We start from the raw sequence: 7,499 nt of genomic DNA, 5'->3' as shown, positions 1-7,499 counted from the left end.
TAGATTAACCAAATGCATATGGAATGCACCCATTTTGGTAGTTCTAAGTTGTAAGGTGCAGTGGTCTGACTTTGAACTTCTAAGATTTCAGGTACAATTGTACCCTAATTGCAGGGTTGTGTTGCTCTTTTATTTCAAGCTTCAAGAATAATCAGAGATAATTATACCATAAAAAAGGAGACATTCGGGGCGCCTGGGTGGCTCGGTCGTTGGGTGTCTGCCTTTGGCTCGGGTCGTGATCCCAGGATCCTGGGATCGAGTCCCGCATCGGGCTCCCTGCTCGGCGGGGGGCTTGCTTCTCCCTCTCCCACTCCCCCTGCTTGTGTTCCTGCTCTAGCTATTCTCTCTGTCAGATAAATAAATAAAATCTTAAAAAAAAAAAAGGAGACATCCTCTGTTAACAATATTACTAAATTTTGAACATACAATGTTTCCTATCCAGATCCATACCTTTAAGTCCTTGAATACTTAAATTAATGGAATATTAAAGCACTTACTTGCTCTTTATATGTGTTTTGATTTACATGAGGGCTGCTCTAGAGTAAAGAGTGGCTTCTTGCCTCAGAAATAAGAAGGATCAGATAAGCTCAGTAGGCATATAATTCAGAGTCGAGGAACTTCAACTTATTAAGAAACAAATAAATAAACCACAACAGCAACAACAGTGAGCAGCAACTAAACATAGTCAATCATATTTAAGTACATGGAAGCAAAACTCTAGTCTATTTTGGATAGATGGACCAATGAATAGTATATTCTCCAGACTTTGTGCACTATTACAAACATCAAAAGACATCCTGGATTTCTGAAAATTAATTCCTGCTGAGAATAGTTTTATTAATTGTGGTTTATAATATGGGTGATGAAAAATTGATTTCACATGTACCAGAGCCACTTCATACGATTTCAGAATGGACCAGGTTTTAACCAACTTTGCAAGGTGATGAATTCCATCCTTCTAGGTTTTCTTGTATGGAATGTCCTTCATTATCCTACTCATCATCCTCCCATAACCCAGGGTCCTGTTAAAGTTCCACTACTTCTGTGGGGTTTTCCTCACTTATACTAATATTTGACCACCTATCCTGGAACTTTCATAACATTTAATTACATACATAGTGCCTGGAACATAGTCAGGACTCTATAAATACGTTTTTTTAAGTGAGAATAAATAATTATGCTTTTGGAATACAGAAATAAAGTTATGCTTTGCAGACAGCAAATGCAATCTTGTTCAATAACTATTGATGACGGTCATGTGCCTCTTGTATGTTTCACTCAAAAGGACCCCATGTCACTTTTGTGGTTTTTCTGCCAAAAATACACGACCTGAATCTAATAATGAGAAAATATCAGACAAACCCAAATTGAAGGACATTCTAGAAAATACGTGGCCTTTGCTCTTCAAAAATGTCAAGATCATGAAAGATAAAAAAATACAAATTAATAGAAAAACTGAGAAATCGTTCCTGATTCAAGAATATTAAAGAGACAGGAGAGCTAAAGGCATCAAGTGACTCTGGATTGGACCACAGATCAGATTTTTTTTCCTAATGAGAGAAATATTTATATTTGAATAAAGTATGCTGTTAGACAATAACATTATGTCAATATTTGTTTCTTGGTTTTGATAATTATAACGTTGGTTTTGTTCTTTTTTTAGATTTTATTTATTTATTTGAGGGTGAGCAACAGAGAGCACAAGCCTGGGAAGCAGGAGGCAGAGGGAGAGGGAGAAGCGGGCCCCCCACTGAGCAGGGAGCCAGATGCTGGCCTGGATGTGGGACTCGATCCCAGGACCCTGGGATCATGACCTGAGCCGAAGGCAGACACTTAACTGACTGAGCCACCCAGGCGCCCCTATAATGTGATTCTATAAGAAAATATCATAGGTTTTATAAATACACATTGAAATATTTAAGGGCAAAGTTCGTTACATGTAACTTACTCTCAAATAGCTTAGGAAAAATAGTGACAGGGTGAGGAGTAGAGAGAGAGAGAGAAAGGGACAATGACAGAGACAAAAAGAGATAAAGCAAATTGATAAAATGTTAACATTGGGATCTAGATAAAGGGCATGTGGGAATACTTTAAACTAGTTTTTCAATTTCATTAAGTCTGAAATTAAGTAAGTATATAAATTTAAGTGAACATTGATAAAAGTACCACTTTTCTACTTACCACATGTGACTAAGAAATAAATTGCTCTTTTTTAAGTCACCTTGACCCCTGTAATGTCTCTGTCTTCCCTACCACCACCCACAGCCAAATTTACACATAAAAGAAAAAAAAAATGGGAACTGATTGATTTCACACAAGGCAGAAATTTAAATAGGTCAAAGACAATTCCAGGCCTTTGGAAGAGAAATAATTAATGAAGGGTATATGGAAATTTCCATGGGTTCCTGATAAATTGGTCAATGCATTTTCATTCTTCCATCACTCACTGATGCTTACTGAGGCACACCACGGGCGGGGCTGTGTGTGTGCATTTGTGTTTGTGTACATGACTTGATTCCATTTGTGCCCCCAAGTTGCTCCACTGAGGGTCATTGCACAAAACACAACATTTAATGCTGAGTGACCACTATCGTTTCAAGGCACAGGGGGGATATCTTCCAGGAACCTCTATTTTAGGGTTGTTTGCTTATTATCTAATGAAATACCTAAATGATATCCATATTCTACTTTTTCTCACTCTAAGCCCTTAAAAAGGCAATTTTAAGAAATCTAGTTTACTTCATTGTCTTTAGGTAGGGCTCCCTGTGTATTTATGAATTACAAAAGCAATATACTTATGAAGAACAAGTATACAGTTTTTCTGGAAACCTGAAGTATTGAAAATTACAAACAACAAGCACACTATAAACTAAAGATCAATATTTTATTGAAAGTAGCTCAGTGGACATTGTCCAGTATTTTTTTTTAAGAGTAAAGCAACACAGACAAAATGCTAAAGTGTCAGAAGTTGAGAGAATTAGAATTTAGCAGGATTTATTTTTGTATTTATTTATTTATTTGAGAGAGGGAGGAAGGGAGGGGGAAGAGGGAGAGAAAATCTCCAATAGACTCCATGCCCAGCACGAAGCCTGACACGGAACTCAATCTCACAACACTGAGATCATGACCTAAGCCAAAATCAAGAGTCAGATGCTTCACCAACTGAGCCACCCAGGTGCCCCAGCATTTTAAAATCATACTGCAGCACTAACAAAAAAAATTGTAAAGCAGAAGTTTATTTAGATACCTATTTTCACTACTGTATATTTTGCTGGAAGTAAAGTTTACTTTCCTTTGGTTGTGCTCAGCAGGTCCTGTTCAATACTGACTGCTCTTTTAATGGCTAGTACACCTTTGATTTAATATTTATCAAAGAAGTGTAGATTTCTATATTTCCTAAAACATGTAAGCAACCTTCATTTAATCATAGAGCCCTACAGATTTTAAGGGTTAATATTACACAGAAATTTTATTCTAGGAATATTTCATTTTCATGCTATTTGGACTTTCTTTTAAATCTGTGTTTTGAATAGCTCGGTCTTTGTTTATTTGTTTGTTTATTTATTTATTTATTTTAATGCCAGTATAGTTAAGACACAGTGTTATATTAGTTTCAGGTGTACAATATAGTGATTCAACAATTCTACACGTTACTCAGTGCTCATCGTGATAAGTGTAGTCTCAGTCCCCTTCACCTATTTCACCCATCCCTCCACCCACCTCCCCTCTGGTGACCATCTGTTTGTTCTTTATGGTTAAGAGTCAGGTTTTGGGGGGCACCTGGGTGGCTCAGATGGTTAAGTGTCTGCCTTCAGCTCAGGTCATGATCCCAGGGTCCTGGGATTGAGCCCCACTTCGGGCTCCTGGCTCAGCGGGAAGCCTGCTCCCTCTCCCTCTGCCTCTCTCCCTGCTCATGCTCTCTCTCTCTCTCTCTGTCTGTATTTCTGTGTCTCAAGTGAATAAATAAAGAAATCTTTAAAAAAAAAGAGTCTGATTTTGGGACTGTCTCTTTTTTTTCTTTGTTTTGTTTCTTAAATTGCACATATAAGTGAAATCATATGGTGTTTGTCTTTCTCTGACTGATTTATTTCACTTAGCATTATACCCTCTAGATCTGTCCATGTAACTGCAAATGGCAAAATTTCATTCTATTTTATGGCTGAATAATATTCCATTGTATATCTACACCACATCACCTTTATCTATTCATCTATCAGTGTACACTTAGGTGGTTTCCATAATCTGGCTATTGTAAATAATGCTTCAATAAACATAGGGGTGTATATATCTTTTGAATTAGCATTTCAGTATTCTTTGAGTAAATATTCAGTAGAAGGATTACTGGATCATGTGGAAACTCCATTTTTAAATTTTTGAGGAACTTTCATACTGTTTTACACAATGCCTGTTCTGACTTGCATTCCCACCAACAGTTCACAAGGGTTCCTTTTTTCTCCACATCCTCACCAACACCTGTTGTTTCTTGTGCTTTGAGTTCAGCGATTCTGACAGGTGTAAGGTGATAGCTCAGTGTGGTTTTGATTTGCATTTCCCTGATGATGAATGATGTTGAGCATCTTTTCATGTGTCTGTTGACCATCTGTATGTCTTCTTTGGAGAAGTATCTGTTTATGTCTTCTGTCCATTTTTAAAATGGATTATTTATTTTTTGTGTTGTGTGTGTTGAATTATATAAGTTCTTCTATATTTTATTTTTATTTTTTATGTTTTATTTTGTTTATTTATTTTTATTTTTTTATAATTTCAAGGTTTTATTTAAATTCCAATTAGTTAACATACAGTGTAATACTAGTTTCAGGAGTAGAATTTAGTGATTTATCACTTACATATAAGCCCACTGTTCATCACAAGTGCCTTCCTTAACACCCATCACCCATTTAACCCATTCCCCCCCACCCATCTTCCCTCTAGCAACCCTCAGTTTGTTCTCTATAGTTAAGATCTGTTTTATGGTTTTATGGTTTGCCTCTTTCTTTCCCCACCCCCATGTTCATCTGTTTTGTTTCTTAAATTTCACATATGAGTGAACTCATATGGTATTTGTCTTTCTCTGACTTATTTCACGTAGCATAATACACTCTATCTCTACCCATATCATTGCAAATGGCAAGATTTCATTTTTTTTAATGGCTGAGTTATATTCCATTGTATATATATGTCACAACTTCTTTATTTATTCATCAATCAGTGGACATTTGGGCTCTTTCCATAATTTGGCTATTGCTGATAATGTTGCTATAAACATCGAGGTGCATGTATCCCTTTGAATCAGTATTTTTGTATCCTTTGAGTAAATACCTAGTAGTGCAATTGCTGGATAGTAGGGTGGTTCTATTTTTAACTTTTTGAGGAACTTCCATACTGTTTTCCAGAGTAACTGTACCAGTTTGCATCCCCACAAACAGTGTAAGAGTTTTCCCCTTTCTCCACATCCTCACCAACATCTGTTGTTTCCTGTGTTGTTCATTTTAGCCATTTGGACATGTGTGAGGTGATATCTCCTTGTAGTTTTGATTGGTAGCTCCCAGATGATGAGTGATGTTGAGCATTTTTTCATGTGTCTGTTAGCCATCTGTATGTCTTCCTTGGAAAAATGTCTATTCATGTCTGCTGCCCATTTCTTAACTGGATTATTTGTTTTTGGGGGGTGTTGAATTTGATAAGTTCTTTATAGATTTTAAATACTAACGCTTTAGCAGATATGTCATTTGCAAATATCTTCTCCCATTCTGAAGGTTGTCTTTCAGTTTTGTCGATCATTTCCTTTGCTGTATGGAAGCTTTTTATCTTGATGAAGTCCCAATAGTTCAATTTTGCTTTTGTTTCCCTTGTCTTTGGTGATGTATCGAGTAAGAAGCTGCTACGGCCAATGTCAAAGAGGTTACTGCCTGTGTTCTCTAGGATTTTGATGCTTTCTTATCTCACATTTAGATCTTTCATCCACCTTGAATTTATTTTTGTGCATGGTATAAGAAAGTGGGCCAGTTTCATTCTTCTACATATTGCTTTCCAGTTTTCCCAACACCATTTGTTGAAGAGTCTTTTTTCTATTTGGTATTCTTTTCTGCTTTGTCAAAGATTAGCTGACCATATAGTCGTGGGTCCATTTCTGGATTTTCTATTCTGTGCCGTTGATTTATGTGTCTGTTTTTTATGCCAATACAATAGTGTCTTGATTACTACAGTTTTATAATATAGCTTAAGATCTGGAATTGTGATGCCTCCAGCTTTTTCTTTTTCAAGATTGTTTTGGCTATTCGGGATCTTTTGTGTTTCCATACAAATTTTTGGGTTGTTTGTTCTAGCTCTGTGAAAAATAGTATTTTGATAGGGATTGCATTATGTGTAGATAACTTTGGGTAGTATAGACATTTTAACAATATTTGTTCTTCCAATCCATGAACATGAAATGTTTTTCCATTTCTTTGTGTCATCTTCAATTTCTTTCACAAATGTTCTATAGTTTTCAGAGTACAGATCTGTTATCTCTTTGGTTAGATATACTCGTAGGTATAAGTTCTTTATATATTTTAGATATTAATCCTTTATTGGTTATATCATTTGCAAGTGTCTTTTCTCATTCAGTGGGTTGCATTTTAGTTTTGTTAGCTATTTCCTTCTTTGTTTTTTTGTTTTGTTTTTAGAAAGGGAGAGAGAGAGAGATGGGTGAGTGGGGCAGAGGGAGAGGGTGAGAGAGAATCTTTAGCAGGCTCCATGCCCAACACAGAGCCCAATGGGAGGCTGATCTCACAACCCTGAGATCATGACCTAAGCTGAAATTAAGAGTTGGATGCCCAAATGACTGAGCCACCTAGGCAACCTTTGCTTCCTTCTTTGTGCAGAAGCTTTTTTATTTGGTGTAGTCTCAATAGTTTATTTTTGCTTTTGTTTTCCTTGCCTCAGGAGACATATCTAGAAAAATGTTGCTATGGCTGATGTGAGAGAAATTAGTGCCTATGCTCTCTTCTACGATCTGAATGGTTTCAGATCTCACATTTAGGTCTTTAATCAATTTTGAGTTTATTTTTGGGTATGATGTAAGAAAGTGGTCCAGTTTCATTCTTTGGCATGTAGCTGTCCAGTTTTCCTAACACCACTTGTTGAATGTACATAAATATATTTTAAATGATAGGTTTCATGTAATAGCTGCCACTATCAAGGATAAATTTATCATTTTTATCTCAAGGAGCTTATTTTTACTACAGTCCAGAGTTTTATTTCTACATATTTCATTGACACCATTGGGCCTTCCACCATGTTGTTGTCAGGTTTAAAATAATTTTCCAGATTCCACTTGAATAGAATCAATAAAGGTTTGTCCCATATTTATTTACATGTATAGCTTCCACTATAACTAAATTAAACATCTTATTTGTGAAACAAGAAAAACATTTTTTTTAAAGATTTTATTTATTTATTTGACACAGAGAGAGAGTACAAGCAGGGGGAGCAGGAAGAAGAGGGAGAAGCAGGCTCCC

Source organism: Halichoerus grypus, chromosome 5 (assembly GCF_964656455.1).
Source record: "Halichoerus grypus chromosome 5, mHalGry1.hap1.1, whole genome shotgun sequence".
Taxonomy (NCBI): Eukaryota; Metazoa; Chordata; class Mammalia; order Carnivora; family Phocidae; genus Halichoerus; species Halichoerus grypus.
Note: the sequence above shows the minus strand (reverse complement) of the source record.